A 21,148-nucleotide genomic window follows, 5' to 3' on the forward strand; every position below is an offset into this window, starting at 1 on the left:
GGCTCTACCTTAAAAAGTATTTTTCTTAGGTTACGACCGAGAAATTGCTTGTTTGTATATATTGTATTTTTGTACATATTTTGTTGGGCGGTTTGTGATATCGACATTTTTTTGATATGCTTTTGCAGGCGTTGATTGATGACTTGATATGTTTCGAATTCGCCAATGGTGCTAGTGGGCACACTCGGAATCTTGCTTCCACAACTTGGGTGATTTATTATCCATCTAGCTAGTTGATAGTGTCAAGGGGAGTATGTATTTGTCCTGCTTCAAATAACATTTCCGAATATACTGCCGTTACTAATTTACTATCCGAAGCAATTTCTTACGGAATTGATTTGTTGGTAGTGTGCCTTAACTCATAGCTGGTAGTGTCACAATTAAATAACATTTTTCGGGTTCGTGATCCTTATTTATATCGCCAATTTTTTAGAGTGAGAGCTTTGCAATGATCATTTGTTTATATTACATATGTGCACATTCCACGATATGAAAATTCATTAGTGGACTCTATCGCTAATCAAGCATTAGATTGGCATATCAATCATTCATCAAATTAAGCAAACATCAAAAATTTGGATCTGTATATATATCATAAAACTGTCTGTGTATAGATAAAGTGTTCAAAAAATAATATACATAATTGGGACGAAATGCCCATAATCATGTTGAGTTTGTCTATCAACACAGCTCAGAATGAGCGGCTAAAAAGTTAACTACTACATTGGCCACACGCCAAAGTATGCAGACCCAGTCCTGTGGTACTCCTACCACGCGGCGCTGCATATCCTCAGGTAGATCCTCTATGGCTATCATCGGTACCTAGTGATTCAATCTCACCAAGTTTCTTTGAACTGCATATAAGACCCTCTCTGTCTCAACTGCTACCTCTTCGACACCTCTTCCGCGACGCCTGTGCCTCGGAAATTCATCTGGTCTCACTGGACCCACATCTGGAACATGGTCATTTTTTCCCATCAAAAATATTTCTAAGTTCATTTCATATTTAAAAAAGAAAAAAAATCTTAAAAATTGACAAAAACTTAAAAAATTGTTACCTATGTCTCCCCATGCTGCATTTGGTGGCAACATCAAGTCTGGATCTCCTCAGAAATTCATGGCAGCATACAGTAGTCGTCGACTGTGATGATCTGTTGGTCCCACCAGGTGAAAAACTCATCATCAAAATTCGTCCTAGGCACGTCCCCACCTCTAAGGCATTTCATCATGTCAGCCCATCTACCCAACTGAGGATCTCGCTGGCTGATGATAGAGACATATACCTTGGGACGTAGCCTAGGTACCTTCTCGAAGAAGGAGAATAAAATAGTCCCATATCCAAAGTTCTTTGTCTGAACCTTCTGAATGGAGGTCGACTGGCTCTTCATGTTGGTAAGAAGAGGTGTGCACCAGTCGAAAACTGTGGTTAGGCATTCCACTACCAGGCTCATGGACACCCATGAAGCCTGATGTAGTGAAGCTGATCCATTTACCCTTGCAATGGTAAACAACAGAATCCTTAGAGATAAACTATCCATATGTTTGATTGGAATCTCTCTTCCAATCTTTTCCGGGTGCCCAACACAGTATATATGTACATAGTCTTCTACTGAAAGACTACTCCTTGTCCTGCCAGTCGAATGCACAACCTCCCCTCTACGGGAGAGACCTGTAATAAAGTAGATGTCTTCCAGATCAATGTGTAGAGGCATCTGATCTATCATGAAGACATCATCCTTTACACTGCAGTAGTGCATCAGTAATTCGAGCAGGTGTGTGTTGGATTTCATGTTCGGCATTTTGAAGAATTTCAATAAACCACACCCTCTCAATGCATCTAGTGCATTTTGGTCATTCATTACCTCATTGTCAATTGTGGTATGCTCTCTCTCTCTATGTGATGATCATCTTGAAAAAAAATGAGTTTCAACCGTTCGATTTTGTGTTTTAATTTCCACTCACGTACATGTGGGTTCCCTTTACACACAGTCGTGTGTAGGGCCATCGTATATGTGGGTTGGTCATAGCCAACCCACCTGTACGCAGAGTTGGATTTTTTGACATGAATTCCCATGATCAAATCTTAATGAAAACTTCTAAAAACTATCACAAAACATTGCAAGCATGATTTGAGGGTTACCTGATAACTTTGACGCGATTTGAACGGTCCAATTCTTCAGAGGCAGTTTTCTCCTTTTTGGTCCATAGCTCTTTTCCAAACAAAAATAAAAAATTTGTGAGTCCAAAAGTCAATATATAGCTTTGAAATTTCAAAAAATTTTCTCAAAACTTGATTTTTCGTCTCATGAATTTTTTGACTTGTGGGCTTGGATGGTTGAGAATGGATTTGTGTTTCGGGATATTTTGGACACTTCTTCGATATCTTATTTCGGTCCCATGACCACTGACCCGTCATGGCAAGTATTGTTCACTCACTGGAATATAGGTTAGGGAAAACCAGTTTTTCCATTGCATCTTGCATACTAGCCTCCGTTCTGTGATACATTAGCCATAGGGTCGACCCTATCGTGTCTTGGTTAGAAAACCATGTTCACTCGCCGATTTTTAAATCATGATGCAATAGTAGATCCATCCTTTACATGGGCATTGTAGTTAGAATCTCACTGACATTTGGTTGCCCATGTTGTTATACTGAGTAGGCTCGGGAGTCCTCTTTAGTCCCACCATGACTTGTGCGTTGAAGACACATTCTCCTTGCTTCTACGCTTATTTCTGGCCTTATACCCTAGAGGCTCCTTTGTGTTGAGTTGTATTGCTGCATTGCATTTTGACTATTTGCACCTTTTGGCCTTGAGCCGGCTTCACTTGGACTCGTTTTTAAGCCATTTATTTGACCATGTCTTCTACAAAATCAACCATGCAATCACTTAGCTTCTGCAACTTGACACATCCTTTGACCCGTGGAAGGAACATCCCTTTGAGTGTCCTTGACTAGTTTCGCCTCCCTACATTGAGCATAGGATTGTTCCCATCCCAGGAACTAAATCATCTATTTCTCTGACACTCGTTCTTTCCATTGTACTATAGCATTCTTTTATTCTTTTTCCAGCTTAAAGAAAAAGACAAAAAAATTATATATTCAAAAAAGAGCGAGAACGGACAACATTTCCATATATTGTTTGCAGCTAGAGTCAATCGTGTCGCCCTTGAACAAAGCACTCAAAAGAAAGTCTCTCCTCCATTTTGGGCAGGGTTTAGTTTGACTTAGGTATGCCTTAACCTTGTTATTGAGTCAGTTCTCCCCCTATTGGTTACCTCTTCCAATGATATGGAGAGTTCTCTCGTGCCTCTTGCATGACGAACTTATACAGAGTTATCATACGCTGCCATATAGTCATCATCGAGTTGTGCTTTTATTCAAGGGAAGTAAGCTTGAGTCAGCCTCTCTGCGGTGTCCCTTGACCTATTTTTCAGTCGGCCATCCCTGGTTGTCAGTGTCATGTTTGTCATCACATCAGTTATATTGGTCCTTTGCTCATGCCGGTTTGAGAAGGTCTCCATTGACTTCTTGCTGGCAGGTCTTGTCCTTATCGATGACGACATATTGCTCTGATGGCAGGCCTAGAGCTGCACCCTGGCCCTATTTTCATTATTGATAGGTCACCTTGTGCTTAGCATCGATCAGTATCATGGATCTTTGACCGAGTGGTTTCCCTTGTGTTCGACATCAGCTTTCATTATCACACATTGGGATTCATGCAGTGCCTTGGTTTCCATTTGACCCTACTGGTGGATTCCTCACCTCTGTGTCAGCTTTCGTTATTGGTTGGTTCAGAGGGTTTCCATCGTGTGCTAGCTACATCTTATGTATGCCGGAAATGTGCTTTGGTCGGGTTACTACATCTTTTTCGTCTGATTCCTTCCACATTATTGGCCTACAGGTTACACTCGCACTAGATTAATGAAGGATGCCTTAATGCCTTCCTTCTAGCAGATCTTTTCCTATCGACTATGGCTCATTGCTCTGGGACAAAGATCTAGAGTCCATTTGGTAGTACCTTGGGGTTTGCAGTCATCAGTGGTAGATTCCTTCACTATCGATAGTGGGAAACCATCATTGTCCCCTGATTGATGGATTCTTCCCAGTGTTCAACTCCATCTCATTCATTCACACTTGTTAGATTTTACTGGGTACCTTGACTCTCATTATCATTATCAGTGAGTAGTCTCGTGTTTGTTAACGGTATACATCAATGACCGGTAATCAAATGATTTCTCATGTGGTCAACCTCAGATCATTTATTCTCCTTGTGTAGAAATGTACCACTGCAGTTAGTGAAGACCTTGGGTTGCATCAGTATGTTTTGGTTCACTTGCCAGTTGCTCTTGTTACTGCTAGTTGACACCATCCACCTTATATGTTGTAGTCCTTCACAGCGACATCTTATATGCTGGCATCCGAGTTGCGATGTAGTATCATTTTATTCCATCATGTTCATTTGGTACTATTGGGATCAGTTTTTGATATCAATGATTGGCTTCATCTTTCAGCTTCATTGAGCATCTTCTTATATGTGATATTCAGACATGTACTTTTTCGATCACGATCAGATGATCCATTATGTTCTTTCAGTTCTTTATATACTTGTATACATAGTGGATCTACTTGTACTTGATATGCGGACATGCTTTACTTTCTCTGAGCATGGGTATGCCCACTTTAGACAACAATTTCTTTCTGATCTCTTTTTGATGGCTTGGAAGGCTGAATTTTGGTGAAGTCCTTCTCAGTATCGAAAGGATTCCTTTCCATATACTTAATACATTCCATCCATCATGTACCCCTTCTGACCTCATATATTAGGGGGCATCAGTTATAGCTCCATTTACCACCCTTGGTACGTGTGATGCTTGTTTTATGGCCTAGGGTAACCCCTCCTTCTAGACCTGGTCCAAATATTTTAAAAACAGTGTTTTGTTCCTTGTATGCTACTTTGCCCTAATATAAAAGCGTGTACATGCGGGTTAGTCAATACCCAACCCATGTATATGTGTTAAAACACTTAAAAAAATTAAATTTCCTTAATTATGGGCGGAGTTGATAGGTTTTACCTGTTGTTTACCTCCTAGTGCCTGTGGCCCAACTGTTTCCCAACTAAAAAGCTAATTAGCAGAAGTATAAATAGACTTCTATTGGAAGGCCTTAAGGAGGAGAAGAGATAGAATTATTATATTGAGATTATCCCTGACTGAGTCTGAAGTATCCCTGTGCTTCAAGCACTTCCCCAAGTTTCAGGAAACCCTTGTTTCCTTCATTGTTGATATTCTCCCTCTTGTTTGAGATATCATGGTATTGGTTATGGAAGGAGGCTGTTGAAGACTGGGACTAGATGGATCTGGAGGACGATTCTTCTTGGAGTAGGAAGAAGAAGACTCAGATGAATTCTCTTCGTGTTAATTATAGCTTTCTACAATAAAAAGAAGCGATGTCTTGTTCCTGAGATTAACTTTGTTTATGCATCAAATACTGTTGTAATTGATGTATGAATGTTATTTCGATGTATAAGTAATCATTTTCTTATATGATATAAAGTTAGTTTCATTAAAATGCTTTATCTATGTGCTACTATGTATATTCAAATTGGTTGATTCGCAAATTCGAAGATCATCAAGAGTTGCAGAGAGTTTGAACCCTGCTGGAACTACCCAAACGAAGGACATCTGGGTATGGCTGCTATCGCATAGTTTGTTTATATAATCACGTTTACCGAGTTGTATGAGTGTTTCTTAGTGTAGTTTGCTCCAGCTCTATTGGGGTTCGAAACCAAAACCCTAGGGTACTTATTCCCGTAACACTTTCAAAAGAAAAATAGTTCTTTTCCTTTTCAAATGCTAATGCAATCCTAGTCTTTAATGATGCTAACTACGGTAGCATATTGATGCAACAAACTAGAATTTCACACTTTTTCATGGAACAACGACACAAATTTTTCACATACAACACTCCAATGAAAAAAATTTCGAGAGAATTAGCTCTTCAAGGAAATGAAAACATGAAAAGAGATACTCCTTCAGACTAATGAAGCATCGAATTTACTAAAAACAAGACAAGAAATGTAATCCATGCCGGAAAAGAAACTTTCAGACAATCAAACGAAAACTTCTCAAACTTGTGCAATGGAGGTCAAAGCCGTAAAAAGACTGCAAGCGAAATGCAAGGAGTAAGTACACCAACAACTTGACTCACTAAGTTCACAATCAACTAAATGTATGACAATCCAGATTCCCTAGCATCACTAACCATCCAATGACCCAAGAAATAAAGCAGGAAGATGCCAAACGAACAAGCAAACAAAACCAAATGAAAAGAAACTTTCTAGTCACGGAGAAAAAGGTCTAAAAGGCTTGCAGGGTCGAAATCATGAGAGAAAACACACTGCCCAAGATTGGCGACAAGCCCTAATCTTCACTTACAGGCATCGGTGTGACTTCCTAACTAACAAAAAGCACCAGAGGTAGGTTGGCACGATTTTTTCTCAGCATATCATGCTGATCGGCGCGACTATCAACGGATTAAACGCGCTGAGTGAGGGAGCCAAGAAACAAAATAAAAAAAATTAAAACAAGGACCAGATCTGCTACTATGAATTTCAAACTCAGACCAGTAAGCAGAAGAAAAGAAACAAAACCAAAGGGAAAAAGTGGAACTAGAAAAGTTCACACGAAATCATGAAATCTCAAACAAGACAAACAGAAGGATTGGCTCCCTAGTATGGTCGCCAATTTGTGGTGAAGTAAAATTATGAGTGCGGACACAAACAATTCCTCTAGCCCAATAATGGGTCTAGCCACAACTGATACATTCTATGGAATATTTCCTTAGGTTAGAACCAATTAAGAGGGCCTACCTCTTAGTACACTTATCCCGTTTGATGATGTCTTTGCTTGCTCACTCTAGCTATCTCTCGCTTCCTTCTTCAAACACCTGAAACAAGTAAACAATAGCCAATAACAACCATGATAATAGAGAAATTGTAATTCAACCTACTTAACAAGTCAAGAAACATTAAGCCATGAACATGTAAGATGACACATCATGTAGGAAATCAATCGATAGTTTCATATATATTGAATCAAGAAGAGATTACAACCATTGCCTTGATGTTTCCATTCTCCCTTGACAAAACTAGGTTCCCCAACACCTCTGCTAGCATTCCATGATGGCCTCAACAATAGTAGTCTTAAGGCTCTTCCCTTTAGGCTTCACACTAAACCAAATTCACACTTATCCCTCACAAAACTAGAGAGCTACAACTATGAATAGCTTGTTGTTTACTCCAAACTTAATTAGCACTAGCACACCAACATTAACACTAGCTTGTGCTTGGGAAAAAGGGAGGTTTATATAGCATGAATGGATGGGAGATGGATCCTCTTCTCATGGGAGAAGGTCTTATCTCTTGAGGTAGTTCCATCATTATAGGGGAAAGGAGCCCAAACTGACATCCTCGACCCCATCTGGCCAAACCATTTACCAGACTTCCGTTACAAAGCTTCTAGAGCTGGAAGCTTCGACTCTTTATTTAAAAAGATTTCCATAAGAGGACCAGCGTGACTGGAACAAAGCTCAGTCGCTCTAGTCGGCACTAGGGACAGTGTTAATCCCTACATATCGGCGTGAGGAGGACAAAGGCTATTAGCATTGGTCTTGTAAATTGGGAAAAACAGAAGATTTTGGGGAAATGGTGCAAAAGGGAATTGTTCTGCTCATGAAGAGGGACACAATGGGGGTTTCTTCATGAAGGGTAAGTGGTGGGCTCCAGTATTGTAGCAATAATGCTACAACTCCTAGAGCTTCCTTCTCTAATTTTATCAACCCGGTAGTTCGTAACAAACTTGGAAGCGACGGTGCTGTATGCACAAGTACTAGCTCTTGTCGCAGCTGTCACTTGGTCAGCTGGCACAAGTCCGCTAGGGCTCAAGCCAACTTCTATGAGTTCTCAGAAGAAGCTTTTTAACCGATGAACGAAAGCTATCTCAAAGGAAATTAACCTACTGTAGGAAGGAACTGAAAGCCAACAAGAAATGAAAACCCTAGCAAACCCTAATTCTACCAGCTAGTCCTACAGATGCAAAGGTGGGAATGCAAACTACTGAAAGAGGTGCCATTACTTCTAGGAAGGTGAGATGCATGTGTATAGACTACTTTGATCTAAGGAAAGCATATTTTTGTATTTTTGTTCAAGTTGTTGGAATTATTATGTGTGTGCTTCTAACTGAGTCTTGACTGTGCAGGGATAGATCAAGGAGGGAAATGCTTGGAAAAGGTCAGGGAGGCTTGGAGAGGGTCTAAGGAATCCCTAACATCTTTTCAGAGAAGTTCATAAAGTTCAGATGCTTGGCAGCCATGTTTACAAGCTTCTACAGGAAGTCTGTAGGGGTTCTACAGGATGTTCAGGATTTCTACAAGAAGTTCACTAATTCCTATAGGATGTTCTACAATAGGATTTTTGGGTGATGGAGGAGTGGAAGAGGCTATATGGATGGACAGGGAGGTAGGAGGGGAGCTTGTGATGGCTTATGGATAGAGAGATGAGATGAAGAGGGGGGTGTGCAAAGCTGGTTGGTCTAGAGGAGGTTAGAGGAAATGGAAGGCCGAAAAGGTAGAGTCACGTGAGTGGTAGAAGAGTTAGGAGGCAAGTGGTCTAACTGAGAGATGAGTGGATGGCCTAGGCACGACTTAGAAGGATAAGGGAGTGAGGGAGTAGGATTGCACAGTGTAAATTAAAAAAAATATCCATGTCTTGCACATAACCGAAATTTCATCAACCTATTCTAACTGTTTTTATGAAACCACAGAGCAGCAACGTGATTTTGTAAGGAAACTCTTGCATGGTATTGAAGAAAAGATTCATTCCACAAGATCTGAACGCATGGATGCTGCTATGAACGAGAACATTGCATCAAAGCTTGCATGAACATATAAAACAGTGTTTTTGGTGGGTGGCACGGTCTGTAATTCCAGTCTCTAAACAGAGGTGGAAGTGAGCGTGCAGTCAACCCTTTTTGGAACTCTGATTACTCCAATCTCCTTACGCTAATCTAAACTACTGAAAGCAACTTTGTTCATAAAACTAACCTACTTAATCACACCAAGAAGTTCAACTCAGCAAACTGTGTTTCCAAATGCATGTAAAGGAAAAGAAGTACAATGCTGAAAGAAAAGTAACAATACAAAGAAAGGAGGCCTATTGCTCTCAGGTCGGGCCCAACCCTGAGAGCTATGGCTCCTCTAAGAACTCAGAACTGAACTCAAATCTGCCTGCTTTTCATTAAAAGATAATAGTCATAAGTCAAATAACATGCCAAAAATGGCTTACAAAGAGCAAAATAGAGCTATCAGCTCGTAATCCAGAATATGCAACAAAGTTTCAAAAGTCCCCATCCAAGGCTACAGCCTCATCATTTATACATTACAAGGGCTAAGCTGGCCTCCTAAATTAGTGGGGTTTGGCTGTCCAAACTAAGAGTAATCTGCTGCTTCCTCACAATCCGTTTGGCTGCCTTCTAGCTCGGTGGTGGTGGCTGTTGGAGCTCGGAGTTGGGGGTGGAGATCACGAGGAAGGCCATTTAATGCTATGGACAACCTTCCTACAAAACCTCAATCCCATCTTGGCTGTCTCCCAGCCCTCATCTGCGTGGTTTTGCTCCATTATATGTCAAAAACCCTGAAATAAACATGTGTTAGCCACCTAGGAATAGTGACTGCCCTCATTCGTACAAATGACATAAATATACTAAAAAATGATGCATAAGTTATGAAAAATGAAGGGTTGAGCAAGGGTAGTTAGGCCAAATGAGCCCAAAATGTTACCAAATTTGGGGCTCATCATCACCCCCCAGCTAAAATGATTGCTCATCCTTGAGCAACTAATCCAGCTCCTCATCCTTCATTGCCTTTACTGCCACCCTCACATCCCAAGCTTCTGCAGTAGTGTCCTCCTTACTGACATGGAACCCAGCCTTTCTTTCCACCTCTTCCCACTGTTCATGCTCATCTTTCTCTGTGCTGCCTTCCATCAATCTTAACAGCAGAGGTGGGCTTAGCTTGAGGCCAATCCAGCTGGCCTGGAGGTTTTGCATGGATTTCTTATAAAGGGGCACCCGTACTAGAGCTTCCCTCATTCGAGTTGGGGTATGATATTCTCTGATTTTTAGACTGTGGGCCAATGTGTTCCATCGGCGGGTGCAAGCTTGAACACAGTTGTCCCCTAATAGTCTCTCCATATCCTCGAAATGTGCTATGGCCTGGGCCTGCTGATCCATAAATTTCAATGAAGCTTGAGGGTCGGTGGATAAGTGTTGGTGTGCTGATATTAATGCAGTTGGATCCCTTAGTTCTGCTCTAATTAGTAATGGCTCATTCAGCTCTCAGTTCATGACCGCTTTGGCTTCTACTGCTCTTTTGTCTTCATGGTTCAACCATGAGGCAAATGCCATTAACTGCATATCCCCTAACACCGTGTTGGGATCCCATGAAATCACATTAGGAAGGGCCAAATTATGGAGGTAGAACTCCGATAGTTTGGCCTTATCCTCTGATGAACTGGTATTGCATAATTCAGTGAACTGCTGCGGGTCTTGGAGCTGAGAGATACCCCTTTGCGCCAAGGTATTGATCTGAAATTGTAGCCATTGGTCTCTCAGGTACAGGCCATAGGATTTGGCCGGCTGTCTGCATTGTATAGCATCCATGGCCCAACTGGCCATGCAGGCCAATTGTGCCTCTTTCTGCTGCAGCTGTTGTTTGAGAGCTTGCACCTCAATTTGTGCTTGCAGCTCTGTTTCCTGTAGATGCGTGGTTGGCTCCCCAAGACTGATGTGCAGTTCCTTTCTGCCTTGCTGTTCTGCTGTGATGTCCCCTGAGGATGTGCCTGTTCCTCTCCTCAGCTCCTGTAGCTGCAGTCTAAGTTTTTCATTTTCTTCCTGTAGGAACACCCGTTGGCAATTTGCCACGTGTTTAGCCATAGCTAATTCCCTTCTGGCCTCCTTGAGTTGCTCCTCCAAGGGGCCTATGTCCGCCACACCTTTTGATTTGGCTATTTTCATCCACGTGTGTGTTCGTACTCTCTCTTCCTCCAATGCAAAGAACAGTGGCACAGTGAATTTCTGTGGTATAATTTTGCCAGCTTCTAAGAAGTTATAGTATGAGCTCAGACTTGGCTGAGGGCTAGGCTCTGGAATATGCTCTTTTTCTTCTTCTCTTGGTGGCTCTACTTCGCCCTCCCTCGGTGGTGATGAGGGTGCTTCTCCTTCCATTCTCTCTGTCTCCTTAAGTCGGGCTAAGGTTTCCTGTAGAGCAGCCTCAGCATCCTGTAGCCGGGCTTTTGAAGCCAATTGGTCTAACCTTTCTTTCCAAGTAGTTTTTTTCGGGCTCCCCCTCTCATAGGTGACTGATATATTTGAGGGGGACCTCTCCTTGGGCGAAGTAGGGGCATCCTCTATAGTGATTGGGCTGCTGGATGGAGGCTGTGGCTTGCCTGTTTTTATTCTCACACTTCTCCTAGCTTTAAAATATAGAGGGGCCTCCCTCTTTCTCTTTTCCTTTGGCTTAGGAGGTGTACTGAGGGCGGCCAGCACGGCTGCTGCCTCCCTTGCAAGAACGTCGGCTTTCTTTTCCTTGGGTTTTCTTTTCTCAGGGCCTCCTGTAGAAGGCCCTTTTTCAGCTGATTTTTGGCTTCCTGTAGAAGCCGGTTTTGGTTTTCCTGTAGAAACAGGTGGCACCGCTTTAGTTTGCTTTGCTGAGGGTGTTTTTCTTTTTGACTTGGTCGAGGCTGCTGTCGAGGTGCCTTTGCTGACGTGGACCTGCTCAGTCTTGTCCACCCTGCTTTGCAATCTTTTCTCTCTGGGCGTTAATATGGGTGTGTCCTCCTTCTCTTTGGCACCCTTTTTCTCTTGTTTCTCCTTTTGCTCTGTCTTCGGTGCTTTGGCCGTGGGTCTCTGGCCTTTTTCTTTCTTCCCTGCGGGTACTGACTCCTTCTCCTCGCTGCTGGAGGAACCAAGCTCTTCAGTCAACATTTTTATATCGCCATCCTTGGTCAAATTTCGGAAGGCTTCCCATGAGAGAGGGACTTTGTACGTGTGGAGTGCATCCTCCACGAGGAGCTTAATGAGCCCGTGATGAGCTACCTGGTCTGGTGTGCCTTCTCTCAACTTGGTGGCACATTCAGTCATAGACTGCAGTAGGAAGTAGGGAATACTTAATTTTTTCTCTGCAGGTAGGTCCATCTGATGCCTTAATTCTGTGAGTAGCCGAAAATGGTACCCATACACAATGCTAAACCGACCTTCGCAGGTGATGTATTTCATAATTTGGAGGCTGACTTCGCTCCAAAGTGGCAGTAAGCTAGTCCTGCGAACCCCGTTCTTATCTTCTGAGAACTGCTCCTCTGGTGGAAAGAATTCCTTCTTAGCCTTTTGGCCTAATTTCCACTCTTCTTTGTCCCATGGTACCCCCATTGGGAGCTCGGTAACTCGGCTGATGAACTGTGGGGTGAGTCTGAGACTCAAACCCCTGAAATTGACGGTGGCTAATGTCTTTGATTTTGGCTTCAGAGCCTGCAAGAACTCCTCTGCCACCTCATCATCATACCCTTGCAATTTGTCGCAGAACGACATCCATTGCGCGCGAGTGAACAGCTCTACCACCTCAGGGTTCTCTCTTAGTTTCTTGGAGTCGGTTGGTTCCTTTCTGATGAACCCACCCGGCATGGTGAAAAACTGCTATGTTGGCTGGAGGTGGCGGGTGCAAAAAACTAGCCTTTTGGGATAGAGCGATGAATTACACCTCTGCCACGCATACAATTCACGAAGACTATCTCCAGATGAGCTTTAAAAGGGCTTAATTACAAATTAGATCCTGTAGGAAACTTTACAGACACCTCGATGACAATTCATGAAAACGGCAGACAACACTTGCAATTCTTTTATGAGCAGACTGTAGAACGTCGACTCCGCCACCCTCGAGACCAATTGCATGGGAGGCAAGGTTCATGCTTACCTTTTTAATTCGCCACCTTTGACGTGAAGAGCCCAATTTTCCTCGTGGCAGTGAGCTTCCTGTAGGAGCAGCTTTCCTGTAGAAGCAGCGCACGGGTTCTGGAGAACACTGCAGTGGTTCTACGCCCTCTGTGCTATTATCAGACGTTCGAACGACCGAAGACTTGGAGTGCCGAGCTTCAAAGGAATCCGGATGCTCACTCGACTTCTAAACGGCTGATGATAAATGTGTGGGGTGGCAATCTAGCCGATAGATTTGAATCCGGCGGAATCCGTGGCGCGGGGGTGAGCTGTCCCTGCCGGACCATTGGACGACATCACTTAATCATTCTACTGCAAGTTCCATGACTGCCGCATCATTCTCTGCAGATCCTCCGCCGTCATTTATGTTAAAACGTGCTTCTCCCCGACTGGATGGCTCTCACGTGTCCACTACCCATTCTTCTTGCCACGACCACCTTTTACACATCCGACTAGACCATCTAACTAGTCGACGTGGCCAGTCGAATGGCCATACGACCGCTCAACCCATTCATTTCATACTTGCAAACATTTCAAAGTAATATTCATGTAATTCGACGAAAGAAAGGGCGAGGGACTTACTTGTGCGGCCGCGACATGATTTCTCAGGCTTCAGGACGACGATGACTAGATTTGATTGCTGCTGCTTAATTGCACAGGCCCAGAGGTTCTTTTTCGCAGGCTGCTAACGATGAAGCTTGTGACTCGGCTGCATGTTCCCGCGTTATTATTGCATGTTGCAGGCGATTGAATGGTGTACACTCTAGTTGGCTTAACTGCTACGGGACTCCTGCAGGATGTCCTGTAGCAGTTTTTCCTCCTCGGGTGCATGCTGACCGGTGAAGATAGTGGCACCACGATCACGCTCACAGGGCCCTTGGATAGCTGTGATGGGTATTGCATGGCATCTCAGCATTTTTCATTTAAGAATCGCTTCCTCTTGATAACTCAACGATTTGTTTTGATTGTGCAGGTACTTTTATTGCATGTCAACTGGGGTGGTAGAAGGAGGTGACAGCAGTGTGTGATGGAGGAAATAGTAGCTTGCATGCCTCCATGTCGAACCTTGGTCGTTAGATCTCCCCACACAATGAATTCTGGGCCGTCCAGAACTTCTACAGGAAGTTTCCTGTAGAAATACAGAACTTCCTGTAGAAAGTCTGCAGCTTCCTGTAGAAGACTAAGCTGTGATGAAATCGTGCCCATACCTTGGAGAAGATGAGTGTTTTTGGAGGAGGTGCTGGTGAGGTCTCCTGGTAGCATGATAAGGACCCTTGACTTTGAGTTGAGAGACCTCCTCTCCTTCATAGAATACCTGCAACCTGCATGCATTGCCACATTGTAAACTTGTTGCCCCTGTCTTTTTTGCTTATTGTTTTTTTCCTTTTTTTTTTCTTCTTTTTGTTGAAAGACAGCAGGGGCGCCTCAATGAGGTTTTCACCCTTGCCATCTGCCTTAAGCGCCTCAGAGAGGTTTTCACTCAAGGATCTTTTTCAAATCTATCTTTTTTTTGAAAGACAGCAGGGGCACCTCAATGAGGTTTTCACCCCTACCATCTACCTTGGGAGCCTCAGAAAGGTTTTCACCCAAGGATCTTTATTTTATTTTTTTTAATTTTTTTTTTTTTTTTAACTTTCAGGGTATGCCTAAAATAGAGGCAGAACCCTTCTCTATGACCAACACTGATTTCTCCACAGTTTTGATGAACTCTTGTCTTGAGAGAGGTTTCCTATAGATCTTCAGTCGATGCCCATTGACAAGCATGGGGATGGCCTCCTCATCAATGGTCCGAATAAGAACAGATCCATTGTCATGACATTTTTCCACTGCATATGGTCCCAGCCATCTGGTTCTCAGCTTCCCCTTGAAATCTTTATGCCTGGAATCATACAACAGCGCCCAATCTCCTGGCTGAAATTGCTTGTCATTGAGGTGTTGGTCATGCCACACCTTTCTCTGAAGTTGAACCACTTCTGAGTGAAGGAGGGCTTGCATTCGGTGTTCGTCCAGTCCATTCAGCTGCAATAACCTTTCTTGTTGGGCATGGCTGAGATCTAGGTCCAGCTGAGCTGCCATCCTCAAAGTGTTGTATTCAAATTCAATTGACAGCAAAGCCCTCTTTCCATAGACCAGCTCATAAGGTGTGAAGCTGGTTGTGGTCTTCCAAGTGGTGTTGTAAGCCCATGTGGCCTCAACCAGACGATCTGCCCAATCTTTCCTACTGCTGCTCACCACCTTAGTCAAAATCCCTTCCAATGCTCTATTGGTGACTTCCACTTGCCCATTTTCCTGAGGATGATAGGGGGTGGAAGTCCTATGCTTGATTTTGTGATGAGCTAGTAGGTCTTCAATTAAGTTGGAGGTGAACTGGCTTCCTTGATCGGTGACTAGCTCTCTTGGGTATCCAAATTTGTAGAAGATGTTTTCTCTTAAGAACTCAGCCACCTTTTCTTCTGTCGCTGCTTTGATTGCTTTAGTTTCTGCCCACTTTGTCAGGTAGTCGGTGCACACAATGATGTAAGACCTTTGCCTCGAAGGAGGGTTGATTGGACCCACAAAATCCATACCCCACTTCTCAAATGGCTCAAGAGTCACTTGAGGTTGGAGAGGCATCTCATCCCTTTGAGTCGGTTTCCCCATTCTTTGGCATCGGTCACATTGGCTGATATACCTTCTGACATCTTAATGAAGTATGGGCCAACAGTAGCCTGCCTGCAGGATTTTGAAGGCAGTCCTCTTTGCTGCAAAATGTCCTCCACAAGGCCCATCATGACAGGTGAGGAGGATATCAAAGACTTCCTCCTCCCTTACACAACGCCTTAAGATCTGATCAGGGCCAAGCTTGAACAGGTTGCCCCCGATCCAAGTGAATGAGGCACTTTTTCTGATGATTCTGCTCTTCTCTCTTGAGGATAGGTGCGGAGGGAACTGTGCTGAAACAAGGTAGTTTGCTATATCAGCAAACCATGGAGAGAGTACTGAAATAGCAAACAGATGTTCATCGGGCATCTGGTCATCCACTGTTCCATCCTCATTTGCAGATAAATCCAATCTAGATAAAAAGTCAGCAACAACATTTTCTTTACCTGGTTTGTCAACGATAGTCAAATCAAACTGCTGCAACAAAAGTAACCATCTAATAATACGAGCATTCATATCTGGTTTATTCATTAAATATCTAATTGCAGCATGATCAGTATGTACAAATGTTTGATAGCCAGTGATATAATGATGGAACTTGTTCAGTGCATGGACCACAGCCAAGAATTCTTTCTCAGTTACAGTGTAATTCAGTTCTGCTTTGGATAAGTTTTTGCTAACAAAGTAAATGGCATACGGAAGTTTTTGTTCAACTTGTCCTAAGGCTGCCCCTATGGCTTTGTTCGAGGCATCAGTGTGGATGTGGAAAGGTAGGGCCCAGTTTGGACCTCTCAAGATTGGGGCAGACACCAATTTGTCCTTTAATTCATTCAGAGCCCTCTGACAATCATCAGTCCATTTAAACTCCACATCTTTTGCCAACATGCCAAACAACGGTGAGGCTAGCTTGCTGAAGTCTTTAATGAATCTCCTGTAATACCCTGCTAATCCTAAGAAACTCCGAACATCCCTTACCTTTTGAGGAGGTGGAACCTTCTTGATGAGAGCAATTTTGTTAGGATCCACCTGTAACCCTTGGCAAGAAATGGTATGGCCTAGCACGGTCCCTTCAGTCATCAAGAATTCACATTTTCCAGGACTAAGGGACAGGTTCATCTCAATGCATTTGGTTAGAACTTTTCCCAGATTGGACAATGCTTCCTAGAAGTTGGACCCATAAGGAGTGAAGTCGTCCATATAGATTTCCACCGCATCATGGACCAGCTCAGAAAAGATGCTCAAGACAGCTCTCTGGAAGGTAGCAGGAGCATTGCATAGCCCAAAGGGAAGAGCTCGGTAGGCAAGGGTACCCCAAGGACAAGTGAAGGTGGTCTTATCTTGGTCTTCCGGGCTGATTTGGATTTGGTTGTACCCGCTAAACCCATCTAGGAAAGAGAAAAACTTCTTTCCTGCCAGTCCATCCAACACTTGATCTATGAAAGGTAGAGGAAAATGGTCTTTCTTGGTAGCTTTGTTCATTTCTCGGTAGTCCACACAGATTCTCCACTTCCCATTTTTCTTGGGAACCAACACCAGAGGGGACACCCATTCGCTATCTGAGATGGGGTAAATGAATCCGGCATCCAACAGTTTTTGCAATTCGTCCTTGACGATGTCCTTAAGGGCTGGATTCATTCTCCTCTGGGGTTGCCTAACCGGTTTACAATCCTCTTTGATGTAGATGTGATGGGTACAGACCGAAGGATGGACTCCTTTCATCTCCTTATAGCTCCAAGCAAAAGCATCTAGATGACTGGCCAACAGACTACACAGCTCCTTTTCCTGGGAAGGAGATAGGGAGGAGCTGATCTTTAACGTTCTCTCAGGGCCGAACTCCACATTCTTGAATTTGGGAGTGATAGGGTTGGTCGCAAAATGGTCCACTAAGGTGTTGGCTTGGGCATCCTCCACCAATTCCTCTAAGGACAGTGCACTGGGAGGTGGATTCTGGATCAAGGTCTCAATCAAATCATCCTCGGTTGGGGAGTCTCCCCTAGTGGTGTCTAGGGTGCACAAAGGTGCTGAGTACACCTCATCCTCTTCTCCTTCCTCTAACCAAAGTGGTAATTCATGCTCTAATGAGGGTTGGGCAGGAGGGTATAGGACTAGCTGCTTGGACATAGGACCATTTTTGATGGTCATGTTTCCTGCACGACAGCTTATGTAAGCATCTGCAGTGGCCAACCAAGGCCTTCCCAAAATAAGAGGATATCCAATGAGCTTTGCCTTTGGTTGCAACACCAAGAAATCTGTAGGGTATTCCCAAGAGTCAACAGAGACCAAGACATCCTCCACAATCCCTTCGGGAGTCACGGTGGAGCGATCTGCTAGTTGTAGGACTGTCGAGGTCTTCCTCAAGGAACCCTGAAGGTTGAGTTTGAGCATGGTATCTCTGGTCATCACATTAATGGCAACCCCCAGATCAATCAAGGTGTGAGGTATGATGGTGCCATTGATGTGGACATCTACTACAGGACTCCCAGGATCTAGATACTTTGGGCAGATGACTTGTCCCAACATAAGGTCAGATAGTTGTCCTATGAAATTGATGGTGGAAGCATCCCTCTTTCGCCTGCCTGGGTGTCTAAAACACTTTTCCTTAACCAGTTTGTTGTATATTGGTACATCTTTGATGGCTTGGAGAAGTGGTATTTTCACACACAACTGTTTGAGCTCTCCCAGAAGTTCATCCTCCTTTGGGTTGGGTTCTGTGGTGGCTGTTAGTCTCTCAGGAAAGGGTGGAATAGCCTTTGGTTCACTTTCCTGTTTATCTTCCTCGTCCTTTGGGGGAGGAGGTTGGCGATCCGGAAGAGTCTTTCCAGACCGCAGATTGATCTCCTGGATCTCCACAACATAGGTAGGGCATGATGTTTCCCCAGTATATACCTGTTGGGCCTGTCTGTTGTTGGGGTTCGGGTTCGGTTGAGCAGGAATTTGAGGTTGCCTTGGAGGAGCAGGAGATAATGGTTGTGGTTGAACTGGTGGTGGGGGAAAAATGGCAGGAGGAGTGTTGTACTGGGGCCTCCACCCCGATTGAGGTGCATTCCACTGAGGTTGTGGCTGGGCATGTGAGTGATACGAATGAGTAGTGGGTTGAGTATGGTACTGAGGTGGGTAAGACCATGGAGGAGGCACAGACCAGGAAGGATGAGCAGGGGGACCCCAAGAAGGCATAGGAGTAGATTGGTTGGGGCTGTAATAAGCTTAGGGTGCCCCTTGCATCCCCTGCTGGTAAGGTCTAGGTCCTTGTGGCCTCCTTTGGTTGAGGAAATAGAGAGGTTCAGTGGGGGCTTCTGTCCCTTGATACATGGCTTTAAGCCCAGGTAAGGTTGGACATTGGTTTGTGGGGTGGTCCTCCTCACAAACAAAACATACTTCAACCGAATGTAACGGGCATTCGTTCTTAGGGTGTTTCCTTGTACACCTAGGGAAGAATATAGCCAAGGCCCTCTCAGCTTATTCCTTCTTCTGCTGGATCCTGAATGTATCAAGTTTCATGGCAATGGTCTGTCTCACCTCACTCTTGAGATCCTCTAATTGATTTGCAAACTCATGTTTGGAGAAAGGAATACCATCTGAGAGGAGGTTTCCTCTACCTCGTTTCCGGGCTGCCCTAGAGTGGTTTCTAAACACAGTCTTTATGTCCTCATAAGGCAGTTGGTAAATATCTCCTCCAGCTAACATGTGAAGGGTATCTAAGAGGTCTTCAGGGACTCCTCGGAGTAGGACCAACTTGAGGGATTCAGGGTCAAGTGTGCACCTGGCCCGTTTATAGCTAAGTTGGAACCTTTCCTCGTAATCCTCTAAGGACTCATCATTTCCCATGGTCATCCGAAAGATTTCTCCCTTGGTTTCCTTGGACCTACAGTAGTCCCGGTACTTGGTATTGAAAGCTTGCTGCATCTGAGCCCAAGTGGTGATACTGCTCCCAGGTAGACCCATGAACCAGCGTAATGCTGCATCCTTAAGGGTTGAGGGGAAGAGTTTCAGCTTCTGCTCATCTTCAGTATAGTCATAGGTTCGACAAAGGACAGCAAACTCAAACAGGAAGGTATCAGGATCTTCAGTAGTCAGTCCATGGAAGTGAGGTAAAGCGGAGGGGCTAATGTTCTTCATTTTCATGTCTCCATTGGTCTCTCGGATGGGGAAGGCACCTTCTATTCTCTCATCTTCTCCCCTATTGTCAGCCATAGCTTCAGATGGAATGGTCTCTAACTCTTCTTCTGCTATAGGATCTTCGTATATCTCAGGAGGTTCACCTATAGGTTCTTCTGGATCACTATCACTGAAGAAGAGAGAAGGGTGACTCAGTGATGTAGTGGGGGTGTTGGGTAAGAATTTTCCTGTTTTATCTCGATTCCTACGAGGCATGAAATGGAAAGACTTTTGATTGCTTTTGTTTTTTTTCCTCTGGTACCTGCAAAAACTGAAACAGATTGATCTACAACTAACTATCTTGCTGAAATGAAAATGCAGAATTGAAATGAAAGCAGGAAAGAACTAATCTACTTTGCTCAAATGAAATTGTAGGAATGGAAATGCTAATCTACGCTTGCAAAAATGGAATTGCAGAATTGAAATGTTAATCTATGAAAGCAGGAAATGTCTATGCTACTTTTGCAGAATGGAAATGAAGTAAACTACTTGGCAGAAGGCGAGAGTAGGAAAATAGAAGAAAAGCAACAGTTACTAATACTCTGACGCTTCCCCGGCAACAGCGCCAAAATAATGGTGGGCTCCAGTATTCTAGCAATAATGCTACAACTCCTGGAGCTTCCTTCTCTAATTTTATCAACCCAGTAGTTCGTAACAAACTTGGAAGCGACAGTGTTGTATGCACAAGTACTAGCTCTTGTCGCAGCTGTCACTTGGTCAGCTGGCACAAGTCCGCTAGGGCTCAAGCCAACTTCTATGAGTTCTCAGAAGAAGCTTTTTAACCGATGAACGAAAGCTATCTCAAAGGAAATTAACCTACTGTAGGAAGGAACTGAAAGCCAACAAGAAATGAAAACCCTAGCAAACCTTAATTCTACCAGCTAGTCCTACTGATGCAAAGGTGGGAATGCAAACTACTGAAAGAGGTGCCATTACTTCTATGAAGGTGAGATGCATGTGTCTAGACTACTTTGATCTAAGGAAAGCATATTTTTGTATTTTTGTTCAAGTTGTTGGAATTATTATGTGTGTGCTTCTAACTGGGTCTTGACTGTGCAGGGATAGATCAAGGAGGGAAATCCTTGGAAAAGGTCAGGGAGGCTCGGAGAGGGTCTAAGGAATACCTAACATCCTTTCAGAGAAGTTCATAAATTTCAGATGCTTGGCAACCGTGTTTACAAGCTTCTACAGGAAGTCTGCAGGGGTTCTACAGGATGTTCAGGATTTCTACAGGAAGTTCACTAATTCCTACAGGATGTTCTGCAATAGGATTTTTGGGTGATGGAGGAGTGGAAGAGGCTATATGGATGGA

The sequence above is a fragment of the Pinus tabuliformis genome, chromosome 4_1, assembly GCF_031772625.1.
Source record: "Pinus tabuliformis cultivar Carrire ecotype Pingquan chromosome 4_1, CPIR1, whole genome shotgun sequence".
Classification (NCBI taxonomy): Eukaryota; Viridiplantae; Streptophyta; class Pinopsida; order Pinales; family Pinaceae; genus Pinus; species Pinus tabuliformis.